Source organism: Protopterus annectens, chromosome 4.part1 (assembly GCF_019279795.1).
Source record: "Protopterus annectens isolate FY-2018-M chromosome 4.part1, PAN1.0, whole genome shotgun sequence".
NCBI classification, from domain to species: domain Eukaryota; kingdom Metazoa; phylum Chordata; order Ceratodontiformes; family Protopteridae; genus Protopterus; species Protopterus annectens.
The window spans coordinates 381,700,544-381,714,118 of NC_056734.1; the positions used below are offsets into that span (position 1 = coordinate 381,700,544).

At 42.7% G+C, this 13,575-nt stretch overlaps 1 protein-coding gene across 1 annotated transcript in view; it reads right to left on the reverse strand.

Moving 5' to 3' along the window:
• Positions 1-13,575, reverse strand: part of PPFIA4 (PTPRF interacting protein alpha 4) — a 1,641,692-nt gene that overhangs the window by 438,435 nt on the left and 1,189,682 nt on the right. The gene's annotated exons all lie outside the window — the stretch shown is intronic.

The window sequence follows — 13,575 nt, forward strand, 5'->3', positions numbered from 1 at the left end:
ACACCAAACTCTCGAACCACACTACTACCCACAATGCCCTTCACTCCATACCTCAGATCGAGTCTGCAGAACCATAGTAGACTACAGAATCTGGGTGGCCCTCATGGAAGTACATTCCGGAGAACCATAGAGCCAAAGGCAGCTCTATCCCTGGAGATCAGATCCAATTTGTAATGCTTGATAAAGGTATGGGGTTTAGCCCAGGAGGCAGCTGCACAATTATCATTCATGGAAGCCCTAGCATGAAAGGCGACAGAAGCGGCCACAGCTCTAGTGGAATGAGGTTTAATGCGGCCAGGAGCTAATTCTTCCTCCAGAGAATAAACAAAGGAGATGCAATCCCTAAGCCATTTAGACAAGGTAACCTTAGACACTGCCGATCCCTTTCTAGAGCCCGCAAAGGCAACAAAAAGCTGATCTGACTTTCGAAAACACTTTGTCCTGTCCAAATAAAACCGCAACTGTCTGTGGACATCTGAGGAATGGAGACAGTATTCCCCTTTGTTGGTATAATTAGGGAAAATCACAGGCAACTCAATGGACTGATTAATAGAGAATTCCGAAACCACCTTGGGTAAGAAAGTGGGATTGGTGCGAAGTGATACTCTATCCTTATAGAAAATCAAATAAGGACTTTTAATGCATAATGCTTGCAGCACTGATACACGTCTGGCAGAAGTAACCTCCACCAGAAACAAAGTCTTCCAGGACACAAACTTCACATCACAGGTTGCAGCTGGCTCAAAGGGAGGTAGATTCAAAGTTTGAAGTACCCTAGACAGATTCCATGATTCCACAGGTTGCCTAATGGGAGGTCTAGAATGAAAGATCCCCTTCAAGAAAGTCTTACACAGACGGGAAGAAATAATAGGAATTCCGTCTGAACCATCATGGAAATTGGAGATGGCAGCTAGATGCACCCGAATCGTGGGTGCAGAAGCCCCGTTAAGGAAAAGCTCGGTCAGGTATTGAAGAACTGTAGCTAATTGAACAGAAACAGGATCCAGAGACAGCTCTTGTGCCCACAAGGAAAAACGTTCCACTTGTCTTTATAAAGTTTTCTGGTAGAAGGTTTGTGTGAGGTCAAAATAATATTCCGTACTGGAGAAGAAAGTGACTCAAGCCTGGCTACTAATGGAACTGGAGCAACCAAGCTGTCATATTGAGAGTGGCCAGATTTGGAGACGACAATCCTTGGGGGCGAGAGATGAGATCCTGACAGAAGTCTAGAATACAAGGTGGTCGGAGCAGGTGTGGCTGAAGGAAGGGGAACCAAACCTGATGAGGCCAGATCGGGGCAATGAGAATCATTCTGCTTCTCAACTGAGTAGCTTTCCTTAATACCAATGTTATCAAGGGAATGGGAGGATAAGCGTACAGGAGACCCGTGGGCCAATCGAGAGTCAGAGCATCTCTCGGGGACTCCCCTTGCCGAGGAAAAAGGGCAAAATAGCTGCTGCACTTCGCATTGGAGGGGGAGGCAAACAGATCGTAGCAAGGCCGGACCCAGCGGCTGAAAATTTCCTCTACTATTTCCGGGTTGAGAGACCATTCGTGAGGAAGCAGGATGCATCTGCTCAGCCTGTCCGCAATCACGTTGGAACTCCCCGGGATGTGTGTAGCAATCAGGAAATGGTTGGTAGCTATCGCCCACTGCCAAATTCTCATGGCTTCACGGCAAAAGGGGTAAGATCTGGTCCCTCCCTGCTTGTTGATGTACCAGACCACAGACATGTTGTTGGACTGGATAGCAATCAATCCGAGAGGAAGAAGAGGGTGGAGAGCTTGTAACACCTGTAACACGGCTCTGAGCTCTAGAACGTTGATGTGTAAGTTGACTTCTAGTGGAGACCACGTGCTTTGAACAGATCTTCCCTGAAAATGGCCCCCCCACCCTATCAGGGAAACATCCGTAGTCACCGTGGCGCTGGGCTGAAAAGGTTGAAAGGGGCAACACCACAGACTTTTGTCCATTCTCATCCGCTAGAGGAGATCCTGCTTGCAAAGATCGGTGATGAGGATTAGTGCATTCAAGGGATGATGATTGTGTATCCACTGAGTTTGAAGAAGCCACTATAACAGGCGCATATGAAGCCTGATCGAAAAACAACAAATCCAGAATTCACAATGCCAAATCTCAAGAAAAACACCAAATCCAGTAAGAAGGAAACATCAGACACTAGGATGAATATTTGTCCATTTAATTTCACGTTCTGGTACCTCGGCAATTCACCTTCAGTGGAACAGTTAATCATACATAAACATCCTATATATATAATCACATCAATTAACTCATTAGCCATAAATAGGCTGTAAATTCAAGCATTTAAAGTGCTAATGCATATAAATTCTCTTAGTTTAGTAGTATGAATCAAAAATGTTTGTGGTACATCAATACTGTTTCAAGAGAATTTCTATGCCTATTTATGGCTAATGAGTTAATTGATGTGATTATATATATAGGATGTTTATGTATGATTAACTGTTCCACTGAAGGCGAATTGCCGAGGTACCAAAATGTGAAATTAAATGGAAAAATATTCATCCTGGTGTCTGATGTTTCCTTCTTACTGGATTTGGTGCATATGAAGCCTGACCAACGGAACAATGGGAATGGCTGCCGCCATGGAACCCAGAGCCTGCAGAACTGCCCTTGCAGACACTTTCTTGTGGTCGAGTATCACTTGCACTTGTGTTCTCAGTCTTAAGAGCCTGTGATGAGGACGAGATATTAGGCCAAGTTGAGTGTTGAACATAGCCCCTATGAATTCCAATTGTTGTGAGGGCTGAAGGTTTGATTTTTCCCAATTGATAGTACTACCCAGAGACTCCACCAGAGACAGAGTGTGTCGCAGGGCCTTGGTCAGTAGACGCTTGGTGGGGGCAGAGAGGAGCCAATCGTCCAGATAAGGAAACACCTGGAATCCATGTAGTCTCAAGTGAGCTGTCAATACTTCTAGCCATTTCGTGAACACTCTGGGGGCCGTCGAGAGACTGAAAGGCAGGGCTCTGAATTGAAAATGACAGCCATGCCTAAAACTGCAACAACAGTCCCAGCAGCATGTAATGTATGCATCAAACATAGCAGCTACAGCGCCAATCCCTGAGAATTGCACTGCCCAAATCTAATACTGCAGTGATAGCACCAGTCCCGGAAGTATACACTGACTATGCCTAAAACTACAGTTGCATTATCAGTCCCTGCAGTACTGTGCTGACCATATTTAATACTGCAGTGGCAGAATGGCCATAGCTAACATTGTAATGATAGCACCAGTCCTTGCAGCAATGCAATTACCAAATCTAACATTATATTGATATTCCTAGTTCTGCAATAGTACAGTAAGTACATCCAAGACCACAGTGACCATACTAGACACTAAAAGTCCCAGTACCTGCAGCAGTGATACTGCAATAATACTACCAGTCTCTGCATCACTGCACTGACCATACTTAACACTGCACTGACATTATCATTCCCTGTAGTACAGCACTGACCACACCAGGTGTATTAACAGCATCAGCCTGTGCAGCATTGAGCTGATCCCATGTAACATTACAGTGTCAGCACCAGTCTCTATACTGCTGCAGTGACCATACAAACCACATAAACGATAATGTACATCTCAGCAGCAATCCATTTACCATATGCGCCACAATGAGAGAACCAGTCCCTGCTGCACTGCTGTAACCACATCTAACACTGCAGAGCAGCACAAGATCCTATACCATTGCCCTGATGACATCTACAACTACAGTAACAGTTCCAGACAATGCAGCACTGACCACACCCATCACATTGTCTGCATCACTGCACTGATCATGCATACCACTGCAGTGTCAGCAGAACTCTCTGCAGTACTGACCTCATCAACCAGACCACTGATAGCTGACCCAACAGATTTCAAGCCATTGGAAAGCAGCAAAAAGAGCAAAGGTTGCTAGCTAGTAGGAAGGGTGTTCCATGTTAGGTGACCTTTTAACCTTTTAATGACTGATGGGTAGGAGTGACTGTTCATCAGCAGGAATGGTACAGTAGGTAACTAAAGTCTGCACGTCAGAAACTCAAAGGAATGCAGTCACAGGCAGTAGCAACTGCTTACAATACTAATTCAAGGGATGAGGACTGGTGAAAAAAGTCACACATGGATAGTGAGGTTCAGCTAAGTACTGCATGTAAAACACCAGGAAAGAAAGCCCTTTAAGAACATGATAAAATTCATACAGCTTGAAAAAAGACTCAACAGAAATCTTAACTCATTACATCCGAGTAACATCTCCAGGTGCATCTGCAGTTAACTCCTACTGATGCCACTAGACGTCAAATGCTGCTTATTCATATTTGCATCAATAATTCAAAAACCATGTTATATACAAGGTTTTAAAAAAAATTAATCTTAAAGCTGACACAATGGCAAACTTAACTTCATTAATATTTGACCTCTGTCTAATGCAGGTAAATAGATATTAACTGTTGGTTTTATAATATTAATTTATATAGATATAATTTTCCTATTTTTCTAATTATCTCAACAACCAGGTAACACAGACAGAATTCCCTAGACGTATATGAAAGCTCTCAGTTAGATGAATAAAATGCTGCTGACAGTATGTGTGCAGCTGGTGTGGTTGCTGAGATATTGTAAATTGTTTACAAAATATTACAACTGTAATTCTTACTGTGTTTACTGTGACTTATAAAATTATGTTTACAACCCAGAACCTAAAGAATGCACCACTATTAAAATAGTTTGTGCTGAAGAGTTTGCCATTTATACTTCTTCCATAATCCTTATGGTTCCAGAGATACGAACATTTGTTTGAAATGTGAGGACGTAACTTGATTCTGTCAAAAGGCTTAGGCTCTGCCTATTAGAAGTTACAGTGCAAACTTCCTGAGCTCCATTGGAGTGAAGGAGTTATGACAAGTCCCTGCAACTGTCTTAAAAAACGCAACTTTTCAATATGCAGTGATACAGTATACATTATAATAAAATAATACAGTCTTTCTCTTGCTTACTACACTTTTATAACAATTCCACATATCCCTGGGGATGGAAATACAAAAAATGTCAATTTACAGACGTACCATCATTTCAGAATATTTCTTGATATTTTCCAAATAAAGTCATGTCACTTTGTTTTGTATAAGACAAGATAATTATAACAAAATACATAATTTCAGGCCATTTCATATTGGGAAAACTATATACATCATCCTTATTTTTACCTAAAAGGGGATTTAAGTTTTTGGGTACCTGTACTATCCCATGAAATCAAGAAAACATTATTGATGACACAGAAAATCATGAGGAAAGAATGACTATAAAAGTAGATGTGTAGTGCTGAAGCCCAAGTCTTTACTTCAAAAAGTGGGATCTTTATCTCACCGTCCTGGATAACTGCTGTAAGCCTGTCACAGGATGGGGCACAGGAGAGACCAGAGATATGACCTTTTAGCTTTAACCCACTATGACTGGTAGATTTTAGGAGGAAATAATCTTACTGACAGTAGATATGGATGTAGTAGCATTCAAACGACGACCAACTTCTGCTCTGCTGGAAGACACAAATCCTTCAGTAGGGCAAAAAGCTGGCCCCTGGAGTAGCATCTGTATCACAGGAGGTTGTAGTGCCTTGCCAAGACAGGGCATCAAGTCAGCCTTCCACTTGACAGGGTAACATTTTCGAAAGAACTGTACTTTAGGGTTAGAATGACGCTAAAGATAAGGACCTGTTTGTGCTGATTTTGTAATTTACAAGTTATTGAACATCAACAAGCAGTTCCCAGAATTGTGAGAGGAATACAAAGGGGGGGTAACATGCTGAGTAACAAGTCTCTGGAGTATAGTGACTTGTCAGTGGTAGAAAGAGGGATCTATCTAGTCCTGTTCACAATGAAAAAAGAAAGAGTAACAGACACAATGGACAATCCTGGTGTTACGAACCACAACTCCTGCTGACAAATCTGGGTTTCCAGAATATACATTAGTGTTACAATTATAACACCTATTTGCATTAAATTATGGTAAAGTTTTCTGTTCACTTATGAAAGAAGTAAATCAACCGTCACCCTGGCTGTTGTTGCCATGCTCCCACTCCAATATACCAGGGGTCTTTGTAGTTGAATTTTGAACACAGAATGAAATCATTTTGAAATTACCTGGGGCATCCTGGATACTGCTTATCCCTGCCTACAATCAGTCTCTGAAAAGGTGACCAGGCAGTTGCCACTTTCTGCCTGGATAGAAAGAGAATATCCAGCTAACTAGCTACCTCTGTACTATGAAAAAAAATGGTGAATCAAGAGGTAGACCTATTACTGGGGCTTACTACTTATGGAGATTATAATTAATTTGCTGTTGTCTGCTCTCTCTGCAATTACATCCAGCAGGAAAAGACCTACCTGCCCAAGCTTACCTGGACCATCACAGACTCCAGATCCCTCATTGGTCCAAAAGAACAGATAATTAGATCACAGCGCTTCCTGACTTCTTCATCCACTAGCAAATGTTTGCTTGGAAGACATAATGGGGGATGCATTTCATTCCACAAAGACTTTCACGTGTTCCTGGAAACCTATCCATTATGCAGGAGATGCCAAATAGATAAATGCACTGAGAGTTTGGGTTCGCATCTACAGTTGCTTTGAATTCTGGAAGGGAATGGAAGCCACTTTCAAATAAAGTTGGAGGACCCCACTTTGGATGACATTTTCTTTAGTGTTACCTGGTATATTCTTGTAGGGGATCATGCCAAAGAAAGAGGAAAGGATTCTACACACCACATTAACACTAGCCCATGAAGAGATGAACAGCAGAATAAAGTCTTGAGCAACCTTACCAGGTGGCTGAGTGCTGGGATGTCCGCAGTATGATATATGAAGCAGAATATAAATAAGTCAGAAAGTGGATCCCATTAATAAAAAATGAAATGCTACGGACTAACACACTGAATTCTGCAAATATGCCTCCATCCCAACACTGGGATGCGAGTTCTTTGTGTAAGTCTGATGACCGTTTTTGGTTAGGTGAGATGGCTATGTCTGCAAATGGTTTATCCTGACAGTGTTTTAAAACTTCTTAGATTAACTCTACCAATAATGAATACCTTTAGAAATCATACTTGTAGAAAACAACTTAGCTTCCCTTTACCTCCATTTCCCTGGCTGGTATGCAACCTACCCCTTAGTTATCTTTTATGTTTAGCCTTGTTCTGTAAATATCAGAATTTCAACAGATTTCATACTGTGTTATTAGATACTTTTGAGGTACTTAACCATTAAAAATATGTCTTTTTATCAGAGACTGATGGTGCTCCACAAATCAGAATGAGCCTGACTTTATAAAACTACTTTTGCATGAAAATTAACTTTTGCAATAATCAGATTTGCAAGCATACTTCTAAAAAGAATTAATGTTGTCTGTATCATGTTAACTGTTTCTGAGTGAACCCAAGTCATATGTTACAGGTGCACCTGTGTTAACTAACACACTGCAAACTCATTAAAATACTGTTTTGCAAAGAAAAAAGAAGAAAAGAAAATATTCAGCTGTGTTGCAGTCCCACAAAACATGTATTAATGTCTGCCTGTTGTCTGGACATCAGCAGTGCCAGCACTTCCATTAAATACAGCTTGTTGATAACTTTGGTTCTGTTGAGTATTTAGAAACATTAGACAGAAGTATTAACTTTGGCCGTTGTGGTACAGTGGTTAGCATTGTCGCCTCACAAAGTACAGTTGTGTACACCTACCATAAATGTAGATGTTCGAGTGTCTTCACTGTTGTAGTCATGACTGTAGGGTTCTCCCCTGCCGGCAGGCAGTCCTCGTCGACCAGAATCCCAAAGTCTCGGTCACCCACGTCCCCGAATCTTTTTAAAGTTTTTTAGTCTACCCTTCTAGCATGTCGAGGGATCAGTTGCTAGTGTCCTCTCCTGCTCAGCTGGTGAACCTGGGAATATTGAGGCAATGTTTCAATTGCCTCATGTACCTGAACAACCCTTTCCTCCTCCCACAAAACACAAATACATAGAGAGATGCAACTATTTGGCCAAACTGGAGGCTGAGCTCTCTCAACATAGGACTGGCAAGACCAGTCAGGAGGAGAAGGTTACCACACACACTATAGACCCAGTCTCACATAGTACCATTACAACCTCAAATCATACACATAAACACACAAAGACATACTGGAGGCTCTGATCAAAAATCTACCAAAACAGCAGAGGCCACCAGCAGACACCCAAACAACCACCACCTCAGAACACAACACCCGCAACACATAGACCTCACAGTCAGAGTGTCAAACAGTCACAGACCCTAAGGCCAAACACAATGCCAGACACACTAGTCATTGGTGACTCCATAGTCAGACACACTGATGTCCCGCTCACCAGACTGAGTAAGGAGAAGGTCACAGTAAGCTGCCTGTCGGGCACTAGAATCCGCCACATAACGCAAGCACTCAGGTCTCTCAACAGCAGGTACAAATATGACTCAGTCATTGTCCACGCTGGTGTAAGCGACCTGAGGCATTACCTCCTTGGACTACATGAAAAGAGACATTGAGGAGCTCTCTGATTATGTAGCCCAGGCAGGTATGACCCTGACCTTGAGCAGTATCCTACCTTCACCAAGAATGATGCCACAATACAGAGATAAGATGATCAGCTTTAACAATTGGCTTAAACACTGGTGTCATTCAAAGGGGATCCAGTATCTGTCTGCCTGGGATGACATGCTGGACAAGCCAGCTGCCCAAGGGCGGCTTGCACCTGTCACCCTGGGATTCGGATATTGGCAAGGCTCTTGCCACCCCATTGTGCCTTTTTAGGCAAGGCTCAAATTCTAAACCTACCACCCTAGAACACAAAAAGGAAAAAACTAAGGGTAATGCTGCTCAATGCCAGAAGTCTAAATCTCAAAATGCACGCACTCAAGGCCCTTCTCAGTATGGAGAACATCGATGTCTGTGCTGTGACAGAAACCTGGTTCAAGGCTCCTGAGAGCACCCCAGCGCTATCAGGTTTTACCTCATATCATGCGTTCCGGCCCCAAAATCCAGACAATACCAAGAAAGGAGGGTATCCATATTCATCAAGGACACCCACACCTCAAGACTGGTGGCAACGCCGCGATGCATTGGAGACCATCCAGGTGCAATTAACCATAGGCAAGACTGCTCTGCAAATTGTAGCATGTTACAGGCCACCCTCACAAACTCAGGAAACTCACATGGCCTTCCTGAAAACACTAGAGGGATAAATGTATCACCAAACACCATCATACTAGGTGACTTCAATTACCCTAATATAGACTGGGAACACTACTCAAGCCCAAACACCTAGCCCAAAAGTTCCTGGAATTCATAAACTCAAATGCCATGGAACAACTAGTCACCATCCCCACAAGAGGAGATAACATACTTGATCTCATCATCACGAACATGGGAGCACAATGTTCAACACGGAGTATACCCCTCACTGGTGAGATCAGATCACAAACTAATCTCGCTGGAGGTCCTCATCCCACCCCACCTGAAATAAAAAAGACCACAGTAAAGAACTTCTCAAAAGCTGACTTCACACTTCTAAAGACTAGTGTGGTCTCCTTTCAGGCCCGAGCGTGGAAAACAATACTCAAGCCGCTGAATCACTTACAAATGCCTTCTACCAGCACCTGCAGGACTGCATGGATAAGGCAATCCCAAGCAAAACAAAGACTCTTTGTACCAAAGGCAAGCGTCCAGTCTGGTGGACCCCAGCCATAAACAAACTCTACAACAAAGGAGGAAGCTACTACAAGATAGAGCAAAATCCTTAAAAGGTAAGACACCCTTGATCACTATAAGTAAAAAACTAAGAGCTCATAAAATCATCCAAAGCAAATTTCGAGAGAAAAATAGCTAAAGACTCAAAAGACAATCATAAGGCCTTCTTTAGCTATGTTAGAAACCTAGGAGGAAACTCCCAGATATGCTCAGAACTAGTTCAAAATGATGTGAAGATTACTGATCCTACAGACATTGCCAACATACTGGCTGACAGGTTCAGTGCAAACTTCTCCCCCCCCTCCGCCCCCAAAAGGAGAGATATCTATACCAAATGAGTGCAGCCCCCAAACATCTCCAGCCCAAGTGAGAACTGCTCTCTCCAAAGCAAAAACACAGCATCCATGGGACCCGATGGTGTCCCCGGCTGTGTGCTCCACGAACTCAATGAGGAATTAAACCCACAGCTAGGACAGCTGTTTAATCAAAGTCTTACCTCTGGATATTACCCAGGGGTGGCGCACTGCAACTGTGGTCCCACTTCACAAAGGCGGTGCCTCCACAGACCCTGGAAATTACCGCCCATTAGCTTGACAAGCCTTATCTGCAAAGCCATGGAGAGGATCATAATGGACCTCATAAATAAAGACATAGGGAATTTGCAGACTTTGGATCCAACCCAGTTTGGCTTTGTCAAAGGCAGATCATGCCTTTTAAACTTGGTTGACTTTTGAAACAGTCACCAAAGCCATTGATGAGGAAAGGCAGTCCATACAGCCTACCTCGATCTGGCTAAGGCCTTCGATACAATACCCCACTCGGGTATCATTGAAAACTCATCAGCTTAAATGTTAACCCATACATCACAAGATGGGTTGCAAACTGGCTGAGTGACAGAACCCACAGGGTCAGAGTTGCTGGCGCCATGTCAGACTCAAAGCCTGTCACAAGTGGTGTCCCACAGGGCTCAGTCCTGGGCCCACTCTTGTTTGGCATCTACTTTTCAGTACAAGCAAACCCAGGAGGGTTATGGCTGACAAAGTTTGCAGATGACTGCAAACTGGGCCATAGTAGAAAACACATCTGACACAGATATCCTTCAGAAGGGTCTCACAGAAATGGATAACTGGTGCCAGAGCCACGGCCTAAAGTTAAATGCCAAAAATGCATAGTCATACCCTTGGGAAAAACAAGGTTACCTCTAGCTACCAAATAGGTGGCAATCCACTGAGCACAGAAGAAGTTATCAGGGACCTGGGGACCCAGGTTGATAGTAGTCTGTCATTCGACACCCATGTAGCTAAAGTAGTTAGGAAGTCCTTCTACATTGCCCACCTTATCATGAAGGGATTCTCATCTAGATCAAGGGAGGTCATAGTCTCCTTTACTCATCACTCATCAGACCAATGATTGAGTACAATGCCCCATTCGAATGTATCTGACCCGACACTTGCAGCAGCTGGAGAGGCCACAAAAGTTCCTCACCAAAAGGATAAAGGGTCTCAAAAATCTGTCCTATGCTGCCCGACTGAAAGAACTCCAGCTCTATTCAGTAAACCGCTTGCTCAGAGGTGACCTTTGCCTAACATACAAGGCCATGTCAAACCCAGATTTGATGAATATGCTTCACCTCAAAAATCTAGATCCATCAGAGCCACAAGGGCGGAGACTTAAACCTCGACACGGCTATTAATAGGGGCGTGCTGGAGGGATAGATTCATCACCCAAAGACTCCCTATGCTGTGGAACAAAATCCCGGTACATGTGAGGCAGAGCACCTCGCTGGCCTTGTTCAAGAGAAATCTTGACCAATGGATGGGAGATCGCAGATATACCCCAGGAATTACCTCAGTGTCACTGCTCGACAGAGGCACAGCAAAATAATGGGTATAGTTCCCCATACTAAAGGGGTGGCGTAAGCCACAAAACAATGGGCTAGGCTTATAAATGCCCTCGGGCAGATAGCCTAGTATGAACCTATGAACCTATGAACCTATGAGTAACAAGTCTCTCGAGTATAGTGACTTGTCAGTGGTAGAAAGAGGGATCTATCTAGTCCTGTTCACAATGAAAAAAGAAATAGTAACAGACACAATGGACAATCCTGGTGTTACGAAACCACAACTCCTGCTGACAAATCTGGGTTGCCAGAATATACATTAGTGTTACAATTATAACACCTATTTGCATTAAATTATGGTAAAGTTTTCTGTTCACTTATGAAAGAAGTAAATCAACCGTCACCCTGGCTGTTGTTGCCATGCTCCCACTCCAATATACCAGGGGTCTTTGTAGTTGAATTTTGAACACAGAATGAAATCATTTTGAAATTACCTGGGGCATCCTGGATACTGCTTATCCCTGCCTACAATCAGTCTCTGAAAAGGTGACCAGGCAGTTGCCACTTTATGCCTGGATAGAAAGAGAATATCCAGCTAACTAGCTACCTCTGTACTATGAAAAAAAATGGTGAATCAAGAGATAGACCTATTACTGCGGCTTACTACTTATGGAGATTATAATTCATTTGCTGTTGTCTGCTCTCTCTGCAATTACATCCAGCAGGAAACGACCTACCTGCCCAAGCTTACCTGGACCATCACAGACTCCAGATCCCTCATTGGTCCAAAAGAACAGATAATTAGATCACAGCGCTTCCTGACTTCTTCATCCACTAGCAAATGTTTGCTTGGAAGACATAATGGGGGATGCATTTCATTCCACAAAGACTTTCACGTGTTCCTGGAAACCTATCCATTATGCAGGAGATGCCAAATAGATAAATGCACTGAGAGTTTGGGTTCGCATCTACAGTTGCTTTGAATTCTGGAAGGGAATGGAAGCCACTTTCAAATAAAGTTGGAGGACCCCACTTTGGATGACATTTTCTTTAGTGTTACCTGGTATATTCTTGTAGGGGATCATGCCAAAGAAAGAGGAAAGGATTCTACACACCACATTAACACTAGCCCATGAAGAGATGAACAGCAGAATAAAGTCTTGAGCAACCTTACCAGGTGGCTGAGTGCTGGTATGTCCGCAGTATGATATATGAAGCAGAATTTAAATAAGTCAGAAAGAGGATCCCATTAATAAAAAATGAAATGCTACGGACTAACACACTGAATTCTGCAAATATGCCCCCATCCCAACACTGGGATGCGAGTTCTTTGTGTAAGTCTGATGACCGTTTTTGGTTAGGTGAGATGGCTATGTCTGCAAATGGTTTATCCTGACAGTGTTTTAAAACTTCTTAGATTAACTCTACCAATAATGAATACCTTTAGAAATCATACTTGTAGAAAACAACTTAGCTTCCCTTTACCTCCATTTCCCTGGCTGGTATGCAACCTACCCCTTAGTTATCTTTTATGTTTAGCCTTGTTCTGTAAATATCAGAATTTCAACAGATTTCATACTGTGTTATTAGATACTTTTGAGGTACTTAACCATTAAAAATATGTCTTTTTATCAGAGACTGATGGTGCTCCACAAATCAGAATGAGCCTGACTTTATAAAACTACTTTTGCATGAAAATTAACTTTTGCAATAATCAGATTTGCAAGCATACTTCTAAAAAGAATTAATGTTGTCTATATCATGTTAACTGTTTCTGAGTGAACCCAAGTCATATGTTACAGGTGCACCTGTGTTAACTAACACACTGCAAACTCATTAAAATACTGTTTTGCAAAGAAAAAAGAAGAAAAGAAAATATTCAGCTGTGTTGCAGTCCCACAAAACATGTATTAATGTCTGCCTGTTGTCTGGACATCAGCAGTGCCAGCACTTCCATTAAAT